The sequence below is a fragment of the Hemicordylus capensis genome, chromosome 2, assembly GCF_027244095.1.
Source record: "Hemicordylus capensis ecotype Gifberg chromosome 2, rHemCap1.1.pri, whole genome shotgun sequence".
Classification (NCBI taxonomy): domain Eukaryota; kingdom Metazoa; phylum Chordata; class Lepidosauria; order Squamata; family Cordylidae; genus Hemicordylus; species Hemicordylus capensis.
The window spans coordinates 129,260,377-129,286,276 of NC_069658.1; the positions used below are offsets into that span (position 1 = coordinate 129,260,377).

At 46.1% G+C, this 25,900-nt stretch overlaps 1 protein-coding gene and 1 long non-coding RNA gene across 3 annotated transcripts in view; one reads left to right on the forward strand and one right to left on the reverse strand.

Moving 5' to 3' along the window:
• Positions 1-25,900, reverse strand: part of LOC128345096 (uncharacterized) — a 212,356-nt gene that overhangs the window by 19,323 nt on the left and 167,133 nt on the right. The gene's annotated exons all lie outside the window — the stretch shown is intronic.
• Positions 6,305-25,900, forward strand: part of LOC128345100 (uncharacterized) — a 43,442-nt gene continuing 23,846 nt past the window's right edge. The window contains exons 1-2 of the long non-coding RNA XR_008316267.1: positions 6,305-6,412; positions 9,057-9,195. This is a non-coding gene — a long non-coding RNA (uncharacterized LOC128345100). The remainder of the gene's footprint in view (positions 6,413-9,056; positions 9,196-25,900) is intronic.

Below are 25,900 nucleotides of genomic sequence, written 5' to 3' on the forward strand. Positions count from 1 at the left end.
GTACAGTACCAAAAGACAATCCAGTGATAAGAAGTTACAACATTACTTATTCTACCTGTTTGTTAGAAAAGATCCATTAAGGAGGTTTTTCCGCCTATTAAGATGGAATCCATGAGGGCAGTTAGCAGTTCAAATATTAGATCTCTCTCACAAAGGCAGTAGGCACATGAATTTGTTTTTGGAACAAACTGAACCAGATAGAAATGGGCCCCATTCATAGTTTGTTAAACTGGTTACAAAACAAATGTATCAAGGAATGAATGGAGCAAATGGCAATGAATGAAGGCTCTCTCTCTCCCCCCCCCCCCATTTCCTGCCTGGTGGCTACCATTTTTTCTTACCAGCAGCCATTTTTAAATTTTTATTATACCCAAACAGTCCCAACAGTGCTTCAAGGAGGCATAGCTATGCTCCTTTCTGTAGTCATCTAAACAAGCAGGAGTTGGGGGTGGAAACCAACTTCTAGTTTTAAAAAAATAAAAAGATAAAATGGAAAGGGGGGAAATGAAAACATTACATAAGAAATTAAGCTAAGTGAAAATATATTTGAAGATGCCTTTCAGCATCTTCCTATATCGCTGCTGACCGAGATAGCAGCAGCGGGGATTTGAACCAGCAACCTTCTGCTTGTTAGTCAACCATTTCCCCACTGCGCCACTTAAGGGGGTAATAACCATATTACAACAGCAATAATAAAACCATTTCTTACTATCCTTGCACCTATTTATCAAAGAAGATAAAAAACTAGCAAAAAGCTGTTCTGTATATCCAAAAGCTTTCCGGAATAAGCAAGCTACAAGAAAATCACCTACAGACCAAGAGTAAGAGACACCACTGAATCTCTTCCAGGAAGACATTCTAATAATCCCAGGCAATATGAAATAGGGCTTGCACCTTGTTGCAGATGACTCCAACTCCTGATCTGAGGAAACACAGAGCAACTCTTTCAGTGATATCAGCAGATACTTGGATCCAAAGCAAGAGAAGCACTTTCCAACATATTTTTGGAACATGTATATACCATGAAGAACTTTATACTTGGTGCCACTGAAATTTTTAGAAATGAAATTTAGGGTGCCTCCCAAGCAGAAATATTTGAGAATTTTCAAGGAAAGTCAAAATTGGTTTGTATAAAACAAGTGAAATTTCTCGGAGGATTCCAGCACACTATACTTTAAAGGTAAAAACTAGCTTCATGAACTGGGACAGAGAGAAAAGTGACAGCCAGTGCAGTTAAGCCAGAACTGGTCGAATATAGTCATTTCTACCTGCTTCCACCAAATACATAGCAGAATTCTGCACTAGCTAAAAAGCCTATTTAAAAGATAGCCCCAAGTAGAACATATTGCTCCCCTATGAGGTCAGGTGGGGCAACAGCCTCATGTGGCAAGTGCTCTGGGGGTGATGAGTGCAGGCATTCTGCCCTGCCCCCCCCCATCGTGGTATCACCCCACCTGCTTGCTGTCACTGTCCCTTTCTCAACAGATTTCTTGATTTGCCCTTGCCAGCCCTGCTGCTTCTCTCACCTCAGCCTGCCCCAAAGGCTGTCCCTGCCGCCATATCACCCCTCTTCCCCCTTGTGGCCTCACCCTCCAGGGCATGCTGCTGCTTGTTATTGTAGGCTGGTGAGGCAGCATGGGTGGAGCATTTCTCCAGTAGAGGACTCTCCTTGTTGTCACTGCTGTGCCAGCACTAGCAGCTAGCTAGCTAGCTAGCTCTCTTTCTCCTCCAGTGATAAACTTGTCCACTTTATCTCCTCTATTTCGGAAGCACAAGAAGCAAATAAGTTTGTTGCTGGAGGGGAGAAAGAAAGAGCAAGTGAACAGCTGGTGCTAGTGCAGCATCAGCAATGAGGGGAGGCTGCTCCTCCATTCACTGCTGCACCAGCCTACAACTATTCCAAGCAGTGTGGCTTCAAGGGGGAAGGAGGACAGCATTCGGGTCAGTGAGGCAGGGCGAGGCTGGTGAGGAAGTGGGTGTCAGGGGCGTAACTATTATAGGGCAAGGGGAGACAGTTGTCTGGGGGCCCACTGCCTTGGGGGGGGGGGGCCTCCAGAGGCAGATCTCATGACTGACTCCCCCAGCTACGCACCTGCCTGGGCTTCCTTCAGTTGTATTCATCCTCCGAAATTTATGTGACAGTTTATGTGAGATCCATTCAAGACCTGGAGCTACCAGAACAGCATGTCTTTCTCTAGTACCATTAAATGACTTGCATCGTCCACAATTTACAAAACCTTAAAAAAAAATAATTTAGGGTGATGTTCTATTGTGGCACATATATATAAATTTTACTATGCTTTTTGTTACCACTATTCAGCCTCATTAAAGATTTCTTTACTTCATGAGCTGAGCTTCAGTGAGGAGGGGGAGCATTTTAAAATCTTGTCTCTGGGCCCACTACAACCTTGCTACGTCCCTGGTGGGTATGGTATCTTCTTTAGCTCTGGCCCAGGATGTAGGGCCAGGCATCCCAACCAATCAATTTCAGGAGAGACCCCTGCAAAAGGGGCTGCTCTAGGGAGGAGAGGATATGAATGATTCCTGCAAGTTTTGTTCCACTCACACAAGCTAGGATACTATCTATTAGGCAGCTTCCACACATATTTGTCATGACAAGGCATCACTGAAATCAATAAACCAAGTTAGTTATGACTAGCCTAAATCCATTACATGCCATGGACCCGAACCCACTACCACACCAAGCAGAGGCAGACAGTGAGAGCTCAGAGGATGAGGCATCACCCTGGACACCAAGTCCCCTGGAGACACCCGTACAATCCAATCCCGAGGCTTCCCTCCGGAAACCATGTGTATCTTTCAGCCACATCAGAACAGAGTGAGGAAGGCTCCAAGGATGAGGAAACCGAAGAGACACTTGTTCCCGAAGAGCCTCCATGCCACGCCCTGAGGATACTCAATTGCCCACATCCTCTGACTTGAAAGATTACCTTGACGCTCCTCCAGGGGCTGGAACATCACCTACTCTCTGTTGGAGCCTGTAGTTAAGGAATAGAGATTGGCCCCTTTAAATAGCCACAGTCACTGGAAGAACGGGTGGTCCTACAGGCTGTAACTAGCAGCCAGACTATATAAGAGCTCATTCTTCAGTAAGCAGCTGCAGAAGCAGTGTTGGTGCTAAAGTGTCTGTCCACTATTCCTTGACTCCTGGTTCCTGATCCTTGGCTGCCCTTGACCATGTTCTCATCTGTTCCTGTGTGCTGCTCCATATAGACTCCTGGTTTTCAACCCTCAGCTTCCCTTGAGCATGCTCTTTGATTGCCCCTGTGTGCTCCTTCATATAGACTCCTGGCACCTGACATTAGGGATGTGCACGGAACCGGTGGTTCCGTCGGTTTGATGGTGGGTGGGTGTGTCTTGCTTTAAGAGCAGGGGAGGGTGCACTTACCCCTCCTGTTGCTTTCCTCCCATCGACATCCATTTTCCTAAAAGCTAATTGATGTGGCAGTGTACCTCCCTGCCTCCCCATTGCCCCCATTGTCTGGATATAACTGGAAGTCCCCGTCGCACCTGCGCACACGCATGTGCCCACACCCGTGTTGGCACGCACAGGCACATTGGGGACTTTTGGTTATATCCGGGTAACGAGGGCAAGGGGGTGGCAGGGAGGTAGACTGCCGCCCTGATGAGATTTTACGAAAATGGGCATCAGCAGGGGGAAAGCGGCGGGAGGGGTAAGTGCACCCTCCCTCACTCTTAAAGCAGCACCCCTGCCGCCTTCAAGCCTCTCCACCACAGTTCCGTGCACATCCCTACCTGACATACGGCTCCCATGGACTATGCCTCATGTCTCCTCCTGAGTGGTTCTCTTGGCTCCAGACCATCACCTCGGCATTAGGGATGTGCACGAACCGGTCCGGAGGCCATGTTGGAGGCCTCCGAACCGGTTCGGAACCGGACCGGTCCAGTGGTCCGGCACTGAGGGGAGGGTCTACCTTTAAGGGCGGGGGGGGTAGTGGCGCACGTGCGCCTGTCGCCGCTGTGCGCGCGCGTGCCGCCTACGTCACATGCAGCATGTGTGTGACGTACGTGGCGTGCGCGTGCACGGCAGCAACAGGCGCGCACGCCACTACGCGCGCATGCCTGCTCCTATTACTGCAACTTCCAGGCAACGACGGGGGCAGGGGCGGCAGGGAGGACCGCTGCCGCCCCAAAAACTTCAATTTAAACCACAGTGCCGGAGGGGGAAGAGCGGCAGGAGGAGTAAGTTCTATTCCCCTGCCCTTAAAGGTAGACCCCCCCTCAGTGCCGGACCGCGCCACATGGTTCCGTGCACATCCCTACTCGGCATAGAACACACTACTACATTTCAATAGGATTTAGGCAAGACTAACTTAATCTGGATGCTGCCCATCATCTGCAGCATCAACTGGCAATATATATTGGGAAGAATCCACCACACTTCAAGCACCACAGACAGAAGTTTGATATCACTTCACAACACCTTAAGCACAATGTTTTTCAATAGCAACAGTTCAGATATACAGCTGCAAAAAATCCAGCTATTCCACTACATAAGCAGGTGATGAGAGCTCTAAGGCTGTACATGCAAGCATAAACTGGCCTTAGGCTTGCATATTTTCCAGGAGTAACAGGATATGTTCTGTACTCAAGGTTCAGTCTACCTTGGCTCACTTCTACAGGTGAATTGAAATGCTCTGAGAAAATCACCGCTTTAATTAAGTTCACATTCTATATAATGAGGGCTCACTAATGTTTGCTAATGTCTAGAAGTAATTTATGACTGATTAGCAGACCTCCCTGCAGCTGAAGAAGTTGCATAACATCCTTTTCTTCCAATAGTGACTGCTTTTATGAAGCAAGCCTAGACGTGTCAAAAAATGCAAACCAAGTCAACATTAAACCTTTTAAGCCGCAGCCCTCAAAATGCATAATCCTCTATTTTGTAATTGCTTTTCTGTTATCCTCTTCGTACCTATCATAGCCAGTCCCTAGGGGCAATGCAGAGCAATTAAATTTACGATATTTCATTTTCATAAGAGAGGATCATCTCAAGCCCATGGAAGAAAAGTGAATCAACTGAATACATACTTTCAGTAAAGTCTGTGTCAGCAACAAGAAAAACATGGATGTGTGAAGAGATGGGCACACACAGTATTGCCATGTATTCAGGGGTACAGTTTTAGAATTCAGTGGGGAGAAGCACGAGATTGGAGGAAGGGGAGTTTGAACAAGGCCTCAAAACATACCTTAGATTGAATGCACTGTTAAAGGGGCAAAGAAGCAGTCTCTCTCTCATGCTCTGCACCCACCCCACCCCTACCCACCGCTGGATTTACAACACGGAAACAAGGATTAATAATAATACTAAAAAATAGGCAAGCAATATAACAGCAAAGAGCAAACTTTGAAGGTGATTTCTTATAACATTAATAGAAACCATCTGAGTGTAACAACTGAGTACATGTTTTTATGGAGCATTTATTTTGTCTGCATTGTGATTATTTGTTTTAAAGATGTTTTAATGTATGTCTCTATTTTATGTAATTCTGCTTTTTTTATTACCTGTGGTTAAAACAATAAAAGCATTTATCTATGTAATAGGAAGCACACCATGTTTGATATTAAGTTTGGATACCACAAGGCAATTATGTCAGAATATCACACCAGAATGACTTATGGCATTGGATTACAGGCCTTGCTTTAGCATGAGAAATGAAAGAAAGCCAGCACTCATCAGAGTACACACACTATTCAAAACATAAACTTGTTGTGTAAGCTTATTCACTCAGGCCAGCTTTCATACACTCTGGTACTACTGATTTAACATTTGGTGGTATTTTTTAATATTTGGTAGTCTTTTCAGTGTAAGGAGCCATTTTGTTGATTGAAAGGACTTCAATCCTTTGCCCCCAAAATGCTCGTGATCCATATAGCAGCTGGAGCAGAAAGAAGCAATCTCTCCTGGAAGGGAAGCTACCAATGGCAACTTTCCTCCTGGGACAAATAATGGAGGGGAGACATTATTAATTATTATTATTATTATATTTATATCCCGCTCTTCCTCCAAGGAGCCCTGAGTGGTGTACTACATACTTGAGTTTCTCTTTCACAACAACCCTGTGAAGTAGGTTAGGCTGAGAGAGAAGTGACTGGCCCAGAGTCACCCAGCTAGTTTTATGGCTGAATGGGGATTTGAACTCGCGTCTCCCCAGTCCTAGTCCAGCACTCTAACCACTACACCACGCTGGCTCATCCAGATCAGAACCAGACTGGAAGCAAAGGGATCTTCTCCATAGTTGTTATTCAAGGGTGGGGGTGGGGCATGTAAAGGCCAATGACACATTTGACACAATATGCAGTTTGGCCCATTCTTTCAGATGGGAAGGAAGAGCAGTTTGCCCATCCAACCTGAAGACCAAATTTCATGGTATGTCAAGAAGGAATAATCTAATCTCTCCCTTCCCTAACAAGGGGGCCCAACTGAGGCACAAAGAATACAGTCTGACTGGGCTGGGCCAGGGGAAGGAGGAGATCTCCTTCCTTGGGATAGAGTTCTTACAGAGGCAGTGTTGCTGCTGAACAGGTCCTGTCAAAATAAGAGTGAGGCCGAGATGCATGTCTTGAAAAGAGGAATGGCAGGCCTAGAAAACCAGCACTGCTTCCTCACAGTCACTCAGTGTAGGGATGTGAGAACCGGCTCAATCTTGAGTATGATTTGAGGACTCAACCTTGAACCGGGCCCGATTCAGCTCAAGGTGGAACCAACCACCCCCCTTGGGCTGGTTCAGGCCCAGTTCAGGGGTGTCAGGTGATATTAAATTGTCTGGTTTTTTAAAAAAAGTATGACTTATTGCCACAGAGGGTTTTGGCAGCCTCGGGGGTGCTGCTGTGGCCATGGGGGTTCTCCAATGGCTCCCCCTCCACCTGCTGGCCTCCCCCGAGTCTCCTCAGTCCGGTTTGGCCAGTTCTGGGGCCGTTTCAGCTCTGTTTGTGCACACAGCAGCCACTTTTGGGCTGCCTTGCATGCGCATGGGTCATTTGCATGACCCGGTCATTTAAATGGTCTGTGCAAATGCATGGTGCTTTAAAAATGGCTACTAAGTGAAAACAGGGCCAAACCGGCCCTGAAATGGGCTGAACTGGCCCAGGGAGACTTGGGGGGAGGCTGGGGGGGGAGCCATCAACAACTTCCCCCATGGCCACAGCAGCACTCTCTGAAGCCATCGAAGCCCTCAGCAGTGGTAAGTCAAACTTTTTAAAAACACAGTTTGATATCACCTGGCATCCCCAACCAGGCCCGAACTGGTTTGAATTCAAACCAAATTTAGCTCCCCATGGGGTCGGGGCGGGGAGGGCAACCAAACATACCTGGTCCAGTTCGAATCTGGTTCAGATTCAAACCAAACAAACCCTAACTCAGGTTTCTCTGTATATGATTAATATCAGTTGGTAGTATATAAAAATTACCATGTGGTTAAGTGAGGACTGTTAAAAATGCACACATAACCAAAATATTCACAACATTTCCAGACTGGTTGGTGTGAGGATAAACATTAAAATCCTCACACAGCAGAGGATGCTCTGGTGGTAAAGCAGTTTAGCCCAAGAGATTATCCGGAGACAGTAGGTTGAGTCCAAAAACAAAGATTTATTAAGAAACTTAACATCACATACTAAGAGATACCCATTGAACAACATATTCAAGCAGGCACTAGCCTTCAACAACTGAGTCTAAAAGTTCTAACTGACCATGACAGACCTATTAATTAATATCTCATGATACCTCTAGTGGCCAGAAGAGGTTACTGCAGTGCTGAGAGCGATACTTTAGAAGTCTCACTTCAAACAGTACCTACCTTCAGTCACCATGGTAACTCAATGGTGAACCATCCTTTTGCAGGACTCTAAAACAAACAAACAAACAAACAAAAACCCCTGACAATACTGACAAATGTATTACAGCAATCTTCTCACTCAAATTCCTGGACATTTTGTATTCACGGTGATAGTTTCCCTGCATCCTGGACAGGACAACTGATTTCCCGACTGTCCAGGCTAGTGCTAGACATGTAGTAATCCTAGTCCTGAACTATTATTTATTTATTATTTATTGTATGTATTTGTTTTATTTATTCGATTTCTATACCGCCCTTCCAAAAATGGCTCAGGGCAGTTTACACGGAGAAATAACAAACAAATAAGATGGCTCCCTGTCCCCAAAGGGCTCACAATCTAAAAAGAAACATAAAATAGACACCAGCAACAGTCACTGGAGGTACTGTGCTGGTGGTGGATAGGGGCGGCAAATAAGCTGGTTGTAAACTTTTGCATATATCTTAAATTTTAATAATAAAATTAAGTGTACTCATGGGCATTGGTTCAAGTTTCAGGGGGGGGGCAGGAGTAACCACTTCCCCTTCCATTTCAACTTGTCCATTTGGAGTGATGGCATCAGCACTCTAAATGAGAAAAGTGAAAGATCAAATGCCTCCATCTTCTCTCTTCCTTCTTTGGCACTTACATTTACAAGCTCCAAGAGAAAAATGCCCGATGGCCTTTGGGAAATGTATTCCCCCCCCCCCCTAAAGGCTACTGCTATTTGAAGAGGACTGAAGAGGGAGTGAGCCAGGAAATTTTCTAAGGCTTGATTTTAATCTGAGCTGGAAAACAATTCTGGCACTTACAAAGCTGGCTTCAAAAGAAGAGACAAGCTTTGCTAGGGCCAGATGCTCATTTCTGGGCAAAGGTCCTACAGACTTCATCAGCATTTCTGATGGGCAAGCTCTCTTTCAGCTGTTTCTTATATTGAGAAACCACTGGTAAGCACCAAAAGGGAAAAAACAGTTTGAAAACTACTGGTATACCATATTTGACAGTGCTTGATAGTTAGCCTGTGATTTAATATATTGTTTTAATATATTAAATAGTGCCTGGCATCATGAGTAACACTGCACATGTGCAGCCCAAAGAAACATGTGTGGGGCAGGAGTTCCTGCCTGTGAAGCATGAGCATATGATGGGGAACAGTTTTCACCAACTGGCCTTTGCGACCCTCGGGGATGTATTTGCAGATTGCACAGAGCACTTCTGGAGGAAGGGGAGATTGGTGGAAAGCCCCCCCCCCACACGAACATCTGCACTTCAGAACTGGGAATGGACCCACTTCACAGATGCTTCTTCCGATTGCACACATGGAGCACCAGCCAGGAGGTCAGCTACTATCTATTAATGCCAGTGTATGGTGATTGATCTATGCTGGTATTTTTATTGTATTTAATTTGCTATGAGAGGCAGTGGCTATTTTCATTGAACAGCTTGTGGGATTTCATATTTGAAACCTTTTAACATTAGAACAATGGCAAGAGATCATAATTAAGTCCTAAGGGATTCAAATTTTGCGTTTTAAAATTCTCAGTGATAATGTGGATTTAACTAAAGCTTCAAAATGTCTCATTCTAAATGCTGAATGGCAAAATGCACCAACTGGCATATTTGCAAGAAATAGTGGCCCATGCTTACTATCTCAAAGCCATTGTGCATGTTCACAGAAGTACTGAAGTGTGTGTGTGTGTGGAAGAATGACTCACACTTCCAGCTAACATATGAGGCTGGATTTGTGTATCTCTCGAATTTATTCTTGACTGGCCAGCTTGTTTCTTCTTACTGACTTATGGTATAGTTACTTTCTTCCATCAGACTGTCTCACTATGTTTTCACAGTTTCACAAATTCATGACAACACTTTAGACACCATCTCTTTTTAAATACCCTGTGAGTTTTTCAGCTCTTTCTACAACAGATATCATCCCACATATGTGCAGCTCTTTTATGCTGGGACAAAGCCTTTATTCTTAGACTTCAAAGGGCCTTAAATCAAGCAAACCTCTCAGGCTTTTCCCTAACCTGTAAACAAGTACTTCTTAAGGAGACTCGGTAAACCATGATGTCATTTTCCAGTCATTGTTGGAGATTTCTTTGTGAACTTCAGCTTTTAGCCATGGCATGTTGTTACCTCAGCTGGTTGGCTAAGCTCTCAAGCCTATCCAGTGTAATAACCTGCCAAAGAAGCCTGGAATTGCTGCTAAATTCTTCTAAAGGCTCACAGTTACCTCCTGCAATGCTTTAGCGCTTGGCTATGATGCATACCCTCCGAAGTTTCACAGACAAAACCAAAAATACTCTTGCCTACCTATCATGCTCTATTTTCAACCAAAGATCATTGTCTGAGCCCTGCAATGCCGCCCTTATTAGACACTGCTAAAGACTCTTCCCCACTACAGGACTGAGCCGAAACGGCTACCCCAGTTCCACTGCTTCATTCACAAGTGGCAAACTGAATGGGGGTGGGGAGAAAAGTGAAAGGGGCAGGACAGCAAAGTGCTGTGTGTGTTCGAAGCCACCATATTTCACTCACAATATAATTACATTGCTACTGTATGTAGTGTTACAAGGGGGGATTCTGGGGAGAAAATAGCTGCCCCTTAATTTGAGTGGAGGATTCCTCCCCCCCCCACTCCAAAAGACTAGTGATGTGCACGGTCCGGAGAAGTCCGGACCGGCACCGAAGGGGGGCCTTGTTTTTAGGGCGGGGAGGGCTTGCTTAGCCCTCCCGCCTCCTTGCCCCCGCCAGCGCCCGTATTTTCCAGTATAGGGGTGCTGGAAACCAGCCACGCCCCCGCCGCTGCCGCAGCCGCGGCGAAAGAACTCCCAATGGTACTGCCAGCCCTCCCTCCCTCCCTCCCAGCTAGCTGCCCGCCCGCCCGCTCACCCGCTCACCGCTCACCCGATAGGAAACGAGAGGAGCTCCGGCACAGAGCTCCTCTCGTTTGGAAGGCCTCCGGCATAATGGTGTTTTGCGTGCGCGCGCATGCGCACGCCACAAAGCACGCCGTTCGCCGGAGGCCCGGTCTACCCACCAGGAAAGGGCCGGGTAGACCGGGCCTCCGATCGCTGGGTAGACCGGGCCTCCGGCGATCGGAGGCCCGGTCTACCCAGCGATCGGAGGCCCGGTCTACCCAGCGATCGGAGGCCCGGTCTACCCGGCCCTTTCCCGGCGGGTAGACCGGGCCTCCGGCGAACGGCGTGCTTTGTGGCATGCGCGTGCGCGCAAAACACCATTATGCCGGAGGCCTTCCAAATGAGAGGAGCTCTGTGCCGGAGCTCCTCTCGTTTCCTATCGGGTGAGCGGTGAGCGGGTGAGCGGGCAGGCGGGCAGCTAGCTGGGAGGGAGGGAGGGAGGGAGGGAGGGCTGGCAGTACCATTGGGAGTTCTTTCGCCGCGGCTGCGGCAGCGGCGGGGGCGCGGCTGGTTTCCAGCGCCCCTATACTGGAAAATACGGGCGCTAGCGGGGGCAAGGAGGCGGAAGGGCTAAGCAAGCCCTCCCGCCCTTAAAGGCATACCCCCCACCCGGACCATAACCAGGCAGGGCCGGACCGGTCCGGCAGTTCGGCCATTCTTTGGAATGGCCGCCGGACCGGTTCGGACACACTACTACAGAAGACCCACCCCCCTTGGAATGATGCTAGATGATTATGGGAAATCATCTGGGGATATTTGGGGTCAGTGGGTGGGTGGAATTGTGGTCATCAGCCAGTGACTGCTGGAAGGAACTCCACTGCCATGAAACCAGATGGTGGAAGTGAAAATCTCCCCTCCTCCTCACCTCAAATTTTGGCCCAGGCTTACTCTATACTGCAATCCTTGCCTTGCCCTGAAGCAGAATTTACCAGTAAACTTACTAGAATGGCTTCCTTTTTTAAAAAAAGAAAAAAAAACCCATTAATTGCATTGGTACCTATTACAATATTCATGTTCATCAACATGTACTTTCTATACAGGCAGTTGGCAGGAGAGAAAGGAAGCAGTGCATTGGGTTTTTTGTATTTAGACAAGCAAGCAAGCAGGCAAGCAAGCATAAGTTTACTGATATCCATCATCTGGTCACATAATTTGAAAGCAAAGAGTATTTCTGTCCAGGCTAAAGATACTTTTTTTTAAAAAAAAGGGCCACATCCAGGCTAAGCTGGTCATGACTATGCCCCATTGAAATTCTTATTGATTTCAATTGTGATTAATTAATTGTGATTTCATAGTAACCAGTATGAAAACTGACCAGTATCCTAGGATCCATTGTTATACTTAACGGCTATGACATTGTTATACTTAACATTGTTATACTTAACTTATGGAGAAGAGAGCTGGTCTTGTGCTAGCAGGCATGACTTGTCCCCATAGCTAAGCAGGATCTGCCCTGGTTGCATATGAATGGGAGACTTGATGTGTGAGCACTGCAAGATATTCCCCTCAGGGGATGGAGCCACTCTGGGACGAGCAGAAGGTTTCAAGTTCCCTCCCTGGCTTCTCCAAGACAGGGCTGAGAGAGATTCCTGCCTGCAACCTTGGAGAAGCCACTGCCAGTCTGTGAAGACAATACTGAGCTAGATAGACCAATGGTCTGACTCAGCATATGGCAGTTTCCTATGTTCCTATACTTGTAAGCACAAGCCCAGCTCTCCTCTCTTATTGTATGGACTCCATTCATTCTGTTAATTTATGTAAGAATATGTATTCAAATGTATGCTTTGCAATGAATTATTGCACCAGCTGTATGAGTAGGAAATATGTAATTTTTAAAAAATATGTGGAATATTTTAGTGGAATAGATTGGAATGGAAAACAAAGGAAACTGCACAAAACTGAGAGTGAATGGGAACCGAGAGATCCATTCCTCCCTAATATGAATTGTTAAGCAATAATTATGTTTCTGCACATAATCACAACCTGTTGGAATTAAAACAAGGGAACATGTACCATCTTATCTGCAGTATAATGGCTTTGTACACAGAGGCTATAAATAGGCATGCTGCTGAAGTTTGCTCCAAGATAATTTTGATAGTAGGTTTGGGGTGCTTCCTGCAGAAGAACCAAATCAGATTGAACTAGGACTTAGTTTCACTTGGTTTCACAATAGGTCTGGGAAGCTACCCAGGTGAAGTGAGGTCAAGGTGGGGCAGGAAGCTCAAGGTAAGGCAGAAAATTATAGGTGAAATGGAAAACTCGAAGTGAGACAAGGCAGGAAGCTGGAGACAGAGACTGGAGGTGAGGTGAGGTGAGGTGAGGTGAGGTGGGAGGCTTGAGGCAAGGCAGGATGAGGTGAGAGGCTCAAGGGCAGTCTGTAGGTGACACAAGGCAGGAAGTGAGGCTGAAGGTGAGGCAAGGTGAGGCGGGAGGACAGAGGTGAGTCGAGAGGAAAGCATCCTCACGAATAAAATTGTAAAGCACATAGAACAGGCCCTGCTGGGAGTAAACTAGCATGGCTTCCACAAAGGGGAAGCCATTCTGGGGACAGGGAGCCATCTTATTTATTTATTATTTCTCTGTGTAAACCGTCCCGAGCCATTTTTGGAAGGGCGGTATAGAAATCAAATTAATATAATATAATATAATATAATATAATATAATATAATATAATATAATAAAGACCCTGAATGTGCGGCCGTGCTGCCCGTGTCTTTTTCGGCGGTTCTGAGCATGTGCGGAGCGCATGCTCAGAACCGCCGAAAAAGATACGGCCGCCCAGAGATGGGTGGCCATGTTGGAGGAGGAGAAGCTGCGGCCCAGGAGACGCGGCTGCCGCCAACGCCAGGAGAAGAGTGCGGGCGAGGCGGCAGCGGCGGAGCCGCGGCCACAGCCAGAGGTGGCGGTGGCTGCGGCGGGGCGACTGGCCCCGATGGCGGCGGCCGCCACAGTGGCTAGAGTGCGGGTGAGGCGGCAGTGGCCGTGCCAGGAAGAGAGTGCAGGCGAGGCAGCGGCGGAGTGCGGTTCCGATGGCGGCGGCCGCGGCGGCGGCGAGAGTGAGGCGTCGACAGCTGCAGCAGGGCGACTGGCCCCGATGGCGGCCGCGACCACAGCAAGAGGTGGCGGTAGCTGCAGGGCGGACAGGGAAGGACTGGGCCCGCTGGCGGCCGCACTCGGGGGGCGGGGGCGCCCCCCCACATGATTAAGGGCCAAATTGGCCAAACCACGACCTAAAAATCCTCAATCCACTTCTGTACCATGAGCAGAAATATCAGCACACCCCAAAATGTGGAGCCACCCATCCATTACTGGGTGACCTGTTGTGGTGTTAGTCATGTGGAAATGTCTAATGAAGTGCAAAATCCCCATGCCGGTGACAACTTTCTCTACAAACATCAAATGATGGTGTGGAATCTGAGTCATCACATAAAAGTAGTTAAGGAGCAGATAGGGAAGTATGTGAGAGGCAGAGTATCAAATTTTGACCAGGGTTCAGATCTCACTCAATCTCACTCAGCCATTAAGCTCACATGGCCAAGTCACTCTCTCTCAACCTAACCTACCTCACAGGATTGTTGCAAGGATGCAACTGAGAGACAGGTCCCTGTATCTTGTATGAACTTGTTGGAGGACAGCCAGGAAATAAATGTGATAGATAACAGAAATACTAAATAAAAATGGGCTCTAAGACTGCAATCCTCAATAGGCTTATTACAAAGGAAATCCCATTGAACTCAGTGGATTTTACTTCCCAATACATATGTTAGGGTTAGGTTGCCAATCTCCTCTTTTATTCTGGACAACAAAGAGGATGCAAGATGGGCTGTCTGCCATATGCTCTCCACTAGTCAGCAGCCTCCATTTCATTACAATTTAAACCCCAAGAATCCACAGGGGATAGAAAAGGGACAGGCATTCGCTAACACAACCATACTGTCTCTCCAGTGCTGTGCACACTGCCAGAAGTCTGATAAATGTTTATGATCAACATGTGTGCAATATAAGGGTATGATTCATCATTGTGCAGTAACTGTTTTGAGCATTACCAGAAGTGTGATAAACGTTTGCTGGCAGCTTGTTGGCAATAGGATTTATTTAGTGTTGACATTTACTCTATTCAGTTCTGTATTTTTTAAAGCTGATGCTTGGTCTGTGGCATGTAGTACATACCAATGAGAACAGCAGCACGGGGAGATAGGATTGCTCTGATTACATGATTCAAGAGCAGGTTTGCTGCAGCCCTGCAGTTCATAATGGTCTGCAGCTTTGACTAGCTTGTCTTTCCCATGAAGTACAGGAGGAAAGATGGGAGATGATCATTTCCTTCAGGCACAAGTCCACCAAAATTGCAACTTAGCTTTCAGTAACCTTTCTTGCTTCTCCGAGGGCTAGTTTATGCAGTTAGTGAAATCAAGTGGTACTAGCCAACCCGCACAGAGCATCTGTGCGCTCTTTGGGGCCGGCTGCTCCCCTCTCCCTCTTGCCCCACTCTCCCTCCCACCCTCCCTTCTGCCCCACACTCTTGCCTCTCTTCCCCTCCCTCCCGCCCCACTCTCTTGCTCCCCCCTCCCTCCTGCCCCACTCTCCCTCCCACCCTCCCTTCTATCCCACACTCTTGCCCCTTTTCCCCTCCCTCCCGCCCCACTCTCTTGCTCCCTCCCCTCCCTCCTGCCCCACTCTCCCTCCCTTCTGCCCCACTCTCCCTCCCACCCTCCCTTCTGCCCCATTCTCCCTCCCACCCTCCCTTCTGCCCCACACGCTTGCCCCTCTTCCCCTCCCTTCCACCCCACTCTCTTGCTCCCTCCCTCCCTCCTGCCCCACTCTCCCTCCCACCCTCCCTTCTATCCCACACTCTTGCCCCTTTCCCCTCCCTCCCGCCCCACTCTCTTGCTCCCTCCCCTCCCTCCTGCCCCACTCTCCCTCCCTTCTGCCCCACTCTCCCTCCCACCCTCCCTTCTGCCCCACACTCTTGCCCCTCTTCCCCTCCCTTCCACCCCACTCTCTTGCTCCCTCCCCTCCCTCCTGCCCCACTCTCCCTCCCACCCTCCCTTCTGCCCCACACTCTCGCCCCTCTTCCCCTCCCTCCCGCCCCACTCTCTTGCCCCCTCCCCTCCCTCGTGCCCCACTCTCCCTCCCACCCTCCCTTCTATCCCACACTCTTGCCCCTCTTCCCCTCCCTCCCGCCCCACTCTCTTGCCCCCTCCCCTCCCTCCTGCCCCACTCTCTCTTGCCCTCCCTCCCCTCCTCTCTTGCCCTCCCTCTCTCACCCTCCTGCCCCAGTCTCTCCTGCCCTCCCTCCCCTCCCCCTGCTCTTCTCTCCTGCACTTCCCCTCTCCCCCTGCCCCACCATCTCTTGCCATCCCCCTGCTCCTCTTTCCTGCCCTTCCCCTCTCTCCCCTGCCCCACTCTCTCTTGCCCTCCCCCCGCTCCTCTTTCCTGCCCTTCCCCTCTCCCCCTGCCCCACTCTCTTACCCTCCCCTCCCCCACGCTCTCTTGCCCTCCCTCCCCTGCCCCCTCCTTCTTCCCCTCCCCCGCTCTCTCCTCCTCCTGCATTTTTTAAAGCTCTACTTACCGGGCCGCAACCGCCGCTCGTCCTCCTGGGCGGTGAACAGGAAAGTCCTGCCACCTGGTTCCCTCCCACCCCAGCCTCCCACGGGCTCCTGGGCTTGGCGGCTGGTCCCAGCACTGCCTGGCCAAGAGCTGCCTCCGCAGCCGGGCCCAGCGCCTCCATGGCCTGGCCCATCGCCGGGCTGAGTGCCACCTCCGCGGCTTGCCGGGCCTGCTGCCGCTGCTTGCCAGTCTCTACAGCTGGCCTCTTTGTGGCCGGCAACCTCTCCCCCACCCCCACTTTTTGCCCCAGTATCTGGGCCCACAGCCACCTTGGCTGGGCCGGGCCCGCCAGCCGGGGCCAAGTACCGGTTCGGTGGCCTGCCGCTGGCCTCCACAGCCGCTGCTTGCCTCCCCCAGTGCCAGCCAGTCCCAGGGCCAGCAGGGCAGCCCGCTGCCACCATTGGCCTGCACCCCAGCCAATCAGATGGTTTGCAGGGATGCACATTCCATGAGAAATAGATAGATAGATAGATAGATAGATAGATAGATAGATAGATAGATAGATAGATAGATGCTCCTGGCTATACCACTTCCAGGTGTGTGTGTGTGTGTGTGTGTGTGTGTGTGTGTGTGTGTGTGTGTATGTGTGTGTTGAGACTTGAATCCTCTCCTTGTATAAAATAAAACTTCATGTATGTTAGAGAGAACAGCTTAGCATGAACTTCAACCTGACATTTTAGGTGTGTCTGTGTGTCTGTGTCTGTGTCTGTACATGCATGCACATGCACATGCACATACCGGTATAAGCATTCAAATGTGGATCTAACCTGTGGCATGAAGACAGCTAATCCAGGAAAAGTTTTGCCACTTGATTTTGCTGATTGTATAAAGGTGAAGTATGCCACCTAGTTGGTGTCGACTCCTGGTGGCCACAGAGCCCCGTGGTTGTCTTTGGTAAAGTATAGGAGGAGTTTACCATTGCCATCTCCTGCGCAGTATGAGATGATGCCTTTCAGCATCTTTCTATACTGCTGCTGCCCAATAAAGGTGTTTCCCATAGTCTGGGAAACATACCAGTGGAGATTCAAATCAGCAACCTCTGGCTTGCTAGACAAGTCATTTCCCCACTGTGCCAAAGTACTCATGGTGGGAAAGGGCAGAAGCAGGATGCATGTCCCACAATGCATTCTGCATCTTAGCTGCTCCTAGTAATGTAAAGATCATGACATTTGTTGAACAAGATCCTCAGGTACTACTACAAAATTGTTTCTCTTAACATTTGCATAACGTGACAAGAAACATTGGGTCTTGGGTAAAATCTAATGCTTGGAGTAGAGGGAAAAAGGTAGGGAGCTCTTAAAACTCTGAGCCAAGATGGGTGAGCTGGAGTGCTTGGTTGCTAACAAACAATTAGATATATTGGGCATAACAGAAACATGGTGGAACAGTGAGAACCAGTGGGACACTCTTGTCTCTGGATATAAACTCTATAGAAATGACAGGGAGGGGCGCTTTGGAGGTGGAGTAGCACTGTATGTTATAGAAGGGATAGAATCTAACAAGCTAGAAAACCTAGAAATACAAGGCCTGAAAGGGGACGTGCTATCGCCCTCTGGAGCAAAACACTGACAGTGACTGGGAGTTGCAGCAGGAAATCAGGGAGGCGTCAAGGAGAGGCAGGGCTGTAATAATGGGTGGCTTCAATTACCCACACATAGACTGGGTAAATTCACAGTCAGGTCATGACAAAGAGGTCAAATTTCTAGATATACTAAATGACTGTGCCCCAGAACAGTTGGTCTTGGAACCAACCAGAGAGAAGGCGACCTTGGACTTAATTCTGAGTGGCACCCAGGACCTGGTGCGTGCATGATATCAGTGTCATCAACCCTTTAGGGAACAGTGACCATAGTGCCATCAAATTCAGCATAAATGCGGGGAGAGAAACACCAAGGACGTCTAACACAGATATTTTGGATTTCAGAAGAGGAAACCTATCCAAAATGAGGAGTATGGTGAAAAGAAAGCTGAAAGGGAAAATCAGGAGAGTCACTTTGCTCCAGAGTGCATGGAGTTTACTCAAAACCACAATACTAGAAGCCCAGTTAGACTGTATACCCAAAAGGAGGAAAGGCACCACTAAGTCCAGGAGGATGCCGTCATGGCTAACAGGTACCGTCAAGGAAGCCATAAAAGGGAAGAAGACTTCCTTCTGAAATTGGAAGGCCTGTCAAAATGAAGAGAACAGAAAGGAACACAAACTCTGGCAAAAGAAATGCAAGGTGACAATAAAGGAGGCAAAAAGAGAGTTTGAGGAACATTTAGCCAAAAGTATCAAGGGGAATAACAAAAACTTCTTTAAATACATCAGAAGCAGGAAACCTGCCAGGGAGGCGGTTGGCCCATTAGACAATGAGGGAGTGAAAGGGATTATTAAGGAGGATATGGAGGTTGCAGAGAAGCTAAATGACTTCTTTGCATCCGTCTACACAGTGAGCATATACCTGTTCCTGAACCAGGCTTTTTAGGAATGGAGGCTAAAGAACTGAGTCAGATAGAATTGACAAGAGATGAGGTTCTAGACTGTCTGGGAAAACTGAAAACTAACAAATCACCAGGGCCGGATGGCATCCATCCAAGAGACCTCAAAGAATTCAAATGTGAAATTGCCGACCTCCTTGCTAAAATATATAACTTATCCCTGAAATCGGGCTCTGTACTAGAGGACTGGAGAGTAGTAAATGTAACACTGATTTTCAAAAAGGGATCCAAAGGCGATCCTGGAAATTACAGGTCGGTTAGCTTAAGGTCTGTTCCAGGCAAATTGATGGAAAGCAACCTCAAGGATACAATTGTAAAGCACCTCGAAGAACAGGCCCTGCTGGGAGTGAGCCAGCATGGCTTCTGCAAAGGTAAATCTTGCCTGACCAACCTTTTGGAATTCTTTGAGAGTGTCAACAAGTTTGTGGATCAAGGTGATCCAGTTGACATAGTCTACCTGGACTTCCAAAAAACAGTTGACAAAGTTCCTCATCAAAGACTCCTGAGGAAACTTGGCAGTCATGGGATAAGGGGACAAGTACATGTGTGGATTGCTAACTGGTTGAAAGACAGGAAACAGAGGGTAAGGAGAAATGGAGAGTTTTCACAGTGGAGGGAAGTAAGAAGTGGGGTCCCCCAGGGATCTGTACTGAGACCAGTGCTTTTTAATTTATTCATAAATGATCTAGAAGTAGGGGTAAGCAGCGAGGTGGCCAGATTTGCAGATGATACCAAACTCTTTCGGGTAGTGAAATCCAAAATGGATTGTGAGGAGCTCCAAAAGGATCTCTCCAAACTGGGGGAGTGGGCAACAACGTGGCAAATGCATTTCCATGTTGGCAAGTGTAAGGTGATGCACATTGGGACGAAAAACCCCAACTTCAAGAATACGCTGATGGGTTCTGAGCTGTCGGTGACTGACCAGGAAAGGGATCTTGGGGTCGTGATGGACAGCTTGTTGAAAGTGTCGATTCAATGTGCGGCAGCTGTGAAAAAGGCCAATTCCATGCTAGGGATCATTAGGAAGGGTGTTGAAAATAAAACTGCTAATACTATAATGCCCTTGTACAAAACTATGGTGCGGCCACACCTGGAGTACTGCGTACAATTCTGGCCACCACATCTAAAAAGGGAGATTGTAGAACTGGAAAAGATGCAGAAGAAGACAACCAAGATGATCAGGGGCCTAGAGCACCTTTCTTATGAGGCAAGGCTACAACACCTGGGGCTTTTAGTTTAGAAAAAAGATGACTGCGGGGAGACATGATAGAGGTCTATAAAATCATGCATGGTGTGGAGAAAGTGGATAGAGAGAAATTCTTTTCACTCTCACATAACACTAGAACCAGGGGTCATCCCATGAAATTGATTGCCGGGAAATCTAGGACCAACAAAAGAAAGTACTTTTACACAACGCATAATCGACTTGTGGAATTCTCTGCCATGAGATGTGGTGACAGCCAACAACCTGGATGGCTTTAAGAAGGGTTTGGATAACTTCATGGAGGAGAGGTCTAGCATTGGCTACTAGTCCGAGGGCTATAGGCCACCTCCAGCCTCAAAGGCAGGATGCCTCTGAGTACCAGTTGCAGGGGGGTAACAGCAGGAGAGAGGGCATGCCCTCAACTCCTGCCTGTGGCTTCTGGAGGCATCTATGTGGGCCACTGTGCAAAACAGGATGCTTGACTAAATGGGCCTTGGGCCAGATCCAGCAGGGCTGTTCTTATGTTCTTAAAGCTCACACCCTTGACTTCACCCAGTTTTAGCCAAATCAAGGCGCCCCCACCCCCATAGCTTTTTAAATATATTGACTAAAGAAAACAGGAATCCTTTGCTGCAATCCAATCACTGTTGAAATGCAATATGGTTAGCTACTTGGGTTAGAATGCTAACTTTTGGTGAAACTTACCTTCTCTGTGGACTGGAACATTCATGTGCTTCCTTTTCTACACCCTGCCATTATGTCTGGAGTTTTAAAGATTCTGCCTTATAATGTGCACTGTCACATTTAGGCAGTAATTTGAAACTGATTTTCAAAACATGTGAAATCAACATCAAAATTCACAAGGGAGAAGGAAAGGAGACTATTGGGTAAATCTGTCTATGGAAGTCACCATCTTTCTTAGATAGTTGGAGTCTATTCTGAGTGAAAAGATAATAATACAGACTGAAACTAGCCATTACTTTATACACAAGGCTGCTGCTAAAGAAAATGGCAATGTATATCTAGTTTCCCAGTCCACCTCAATACAATCTACAACCTATTGAGTAATGACATGACAATATTATTCCTTTCTCCAACTCCACATCATTGGTTGCTACTGGTACAGACATGAAGAACATCAGGACACTGGTAGATTGAGGAAATATTACAGGAGAAGCTAGTCATGTGGCTGCCATTTCTAGTGGAAGCCACATGTGTATTGTAATGTCTAGTTCTGGTCATAATCATCATAAAATAAATGTGCCAGATAAGAACCTTCCATAGCTCATTTCCCCATTAAGCAATCATTACAAGAAATCCCATTGCACTAAATATTTAAATATAAATATCAATAAATGTGTCCACAGAACTTAGACATCATGTTCATGAGAGTTTAGGCAATAATTATTTAGTTAGACAAATTATACAAGCTTATGAATCAATCTGCACTCAGACGGCAGGCTGAGTTGTCTATTGATTATTTAGCCATTTATCTTGAGCACATGCTTTGCATGCAGAACGTCACAGGTTCAGTTCCTTGTATCTACACATAGGGTTGGAAAAGACCCCTAATCAAAATGCTGGTGAGCCACTACCAGGTCAGTAAAGAGAGAGCAATATAGGCCAATGTCCTGGCTCAGTGTAAGGCAGCTTCATGGGTTCATAAATGAATGAATTTATGAATGACTGAATGACTGAATGACTGAATGACTGTCTGCCAATGTGTTCCTAAGACAAATTCACACACAGGGGTGCAGCTGGTAATATTGGACCCTGGACTTAATTAGCTTATGGGGTCCCTCCTACAAGATAAGCATCCTCTCTGTATATATACATTTCACCACAAACCCACAGGTCTAAGCCAAAGTGCATTTGCCACACACAAAAAGCGAGAGAGACTACGCAAGTCCCAATGGATTCACATAGCTTCTTGACCATCCACAAACTGGAAAAACAACACGTGTCCCTTACTCCACAGTTCAGCCACAAAACCAACTTGGACATATAGTGCATTTGTAAGGGGGGTGGGATTAAAACCACAACGTATGTGCCTTGCTTCACAGTTCTCATGCAGATCTTTTGGATCACAAACCAACTTGAACATAAGTTGTTTGTTTATTGAGATGTAACAGTGAGTTCCATTTTCACTAAGTGTGAACTATTCTGGATAGAAATAACTTTCTGGCAGCTGTACTGCAGTATGGAAAACATTCATTTAAAAAATCACAGGATTGACCAATTTCCTTGAAATAAAATTTACACACAGCCTTACCATCTTGAATTACCTCTGTGCTGCAGCAACTCACAAGGAGACACCAGACCAGGGGTCTCCCAAGAATGCCCTGCACACTCACGCAGAGTATTCTAGGACTCGGCACGGGGCATTCTGGGATGTGACAGAGCCAGTAGTCATGTGGGCAGCCGATCTGGCCACCCAGGATGAGCTCCCTGCTCATCTGCAGGGAGAGTGGGTAAGCCCACTCTCCCCGCAGAGCCCAGTTAGGCTCTACACACTCAATAGTTGCTTCAGGATGGTAGATTGTCTTATTTTCTGTGAGCTGTCTGGAGCATGGGAAAACTGGGATTACAAATTTTACATTAATTAATTAATCGCCCTATAATGGGTAAGATCCAGTCAAATTCAAGCACATTATGGCTGCAATTCTAAGCCTGATTGTTAATTTCATTGCAAAAGATGGGTCTTATGTCTAAGTAAACATAGGTTAGGATTCCAGAGTTTTTTTCCAATTCTCCCTTTCTACTGCAGCCCATGGCATACATACTGAAAAGCTGTTACTGAATGCTGGAAGGACCTCATGGTGTAGCATTCAGTATGATACCAGTGGCTGCAACCAAAAGAGAGCAGAGCTTTTCCACATGTGCAAACCCTTTTAGATACCAAACATGGTTGGAATTGAGCTGTATGTCCCACTGATTGTGATGGAGGGTTAAGGATGTGCTTAATTTTCTCCAGTTGAAATCAATGAGACTTAGAAGTACTTAACTTTGGCTGTATTAGTAATGATAACTACTGTATAAACTAGTTTGTGCTACTGACATTAATACAGGAGCTAACAGGTGGTTGTTCCTGTTAATAGTTGAACAGCCACTATCCATCAAATCCAAATGATCAGCCTTCCTTCTTATTCTATGTTCAATGATCACATCTTAATTAAAATGCAAATCTTGTATAACCTGCTAATTCCTGTAGTTTGCCAGTAAATAAACTCTGACTTTTTAGCTTTGATTTGCCATGCTAATTTAATTAATGCTGATTAGGGGTTCCTCCAACAAATAATTACAAGGTAGGTTATACATGTTGTTTTTCACACTTACAAATTCTGATGTAAACATAGATCTGATCAAACATTTGACACTTACAAAGAACGATGGGGATGTAAGCAACAACCACACAAACATGCAGTTCCGAGTACAACTTGCCGTATGTTTAATCAACCGCAAGTCTAAAAATGACAGCTTATTTCTGGACCGCAGTAGCACTATGCCATCTTTCCATTGGTCTATGTACTGATTTGAAGAATTTATTCCTAATATTAATAAAGATAAGGAAAGGAACGGAAAATAAAATAGGAAATATTACAATGATTAAATCTTGGATGTGGCCATCTGGTTGATCTATCCCAAACGAGGGTATTGTATAGCTGGAAAAGGTACAGAAATGGATAATTATAATGTTCAGGTGGTCGGGCCATCTTCCCTATTAGGAAAGGCTAAAATATCTGGGCCTTTTTCCTCTTGGAAAATGGCACCCCAACCTCTGCAGTAAGGTTTGTAGAGTGGGAGGAGGTTCTTGGGGATGGAGCAAAGAGGCATCTGAGTCTGCATAACAGCAGTTCGGCAGCCCTGAATTGCCCAAAGCCTTATAAAGCTAGAGGTTTGGCCCAAGGTCTCACAAGAGTTTGAGGGAAGAGTCATATGAAGTAGGCCTCAAATCTCAATTCAACAGACGCAATGGATACAAGAAATGCATGAGAAATGAAGTATATTAACCTGAACTATATCATAAATCTTATAAACATAATAATAATTAATCATATCGTAAAATAACTATTTAAATCATAGGATATACCAAATAACATCCAATCCAAAAAAGAACTATATATAGTCCATAATACGCCAAAATAACACACGACAGCAGCCCCATGATCAAGTGTTTCCAACCACTTTATCAAGGGTTCATGTAGAAGTCCACATTGTTTCTAATGAAAATCAACAATATATTCACTGTTACTCAAAAACCATATTGAAAACACTTTTGAAGAAATGAAATAAATCCTCTTCATAGAGAACTTCAGAATCTTCTCTTGTAATGTAATATATCCTATAAAATATACATATTTCCAACCATATACATTAATTATCAATGTAATAAATAAAGTTTAATAACAATGTATTATTAAACATTAAACATTAAACAATGTACATTATATGTCTTCATGTATAATGAACGTATGGAATTTTCTGCCATAAAATGTGATCACCGCCAACATCCTGGATGGCTTTAAGAGGGGTTTAGATAAATTTGTGGAGGGCATGGCTATCAATAGCTACTAGTATGAGGGCTATAGGCCACCCCAAACCTCAGAGGCAAGGTGCCTCTAAATACCAGTTGCAGAGGAGTAGCAGTTGGAGAGAGTGCATGCCCTCAACTCTTTCCTGTGGGCCTCCCAGAGACATCTGGTGGGCCACTGTGTGAAGCAGAATGCTGGACTAGATAGACCCTGAGCCTGATCCAGCACAGCTTTTCTTATATTATTAAACTAGTAGGAACAACATATACTAAATTTAAAACAGACAAATCCCTCCATATTCATTTACTAGATCAAATACTCAGATAATATTAAATGTCCCTAAATTGCTATTAATCATGTGATTAACATATTTTAAAATTATTACAAAATATCTTATAGATAAGTGACAAAAAACAATCAATAATCCATAAGATAAAACACTACTTCAAAGTGATGAAAACTGAAAAGATGTTCTTCCTCCTGTATATAGTTCATTAATTCCTTCAACTATAAATGTCTACAATCCTTTAAAAAATGATTCTCTCAAGCCTATCTAGACTGATCTCCTCACAATTATATAACATTAAATGCCAGGCTTATGTAATTGTTTCATAGAACATTGTAGGTATCTCACCAAGTTTTTCCACAACCTTACTCCAACCAAGTCTCTGGGATACTGAATAGTTCACCTGAAAAAAGGCCTATTCACACCTGCTGTGTGGAATCTGCTGGCCAGTCCCCAAAAAGGAATGTTGCTAAGGGCCAATTAAGTTAATTTCTGAAAAGTCAAGGAAGCAATATTGATTGTGCATGAGTAACTTGTCAAATTCACGTCAATAAAGTATTCTGTGGGCCACTAGCTTAGATAGCTTTATTTTGGACAAATTCATAAATAAGTCTGTCAACCATACCACTTGCAGGAATAAACATTAGGGAAATGGCCATTATCCCCTCATGCATGTGAGTTTCTACAAGCATTTGGTCAATTGCTGGTAGAAAAATATGATTGATTAGATGGGCCTTTGGTATGATCCAGTAAGTCAGTTCTTATGCTATACTAGCTAAAGGTTACTTATTGTCATTGTAGACAAGGTTGGAGAAGAACTCATAAATACATACCTCTACCTACTTCTTGTCCATCTCTCATCTCTTTCTGTTTCTCATACCAGAGCCATTTAAACCAAAAGGTACATGACAGGGACTAAGAAGAATCAGCAAAATATTGTAAAAATGATCCTCTACACCATGGGTTCTCAACCTTGGGTCCCCAGATGTTGTTGGGCTTCAACTCC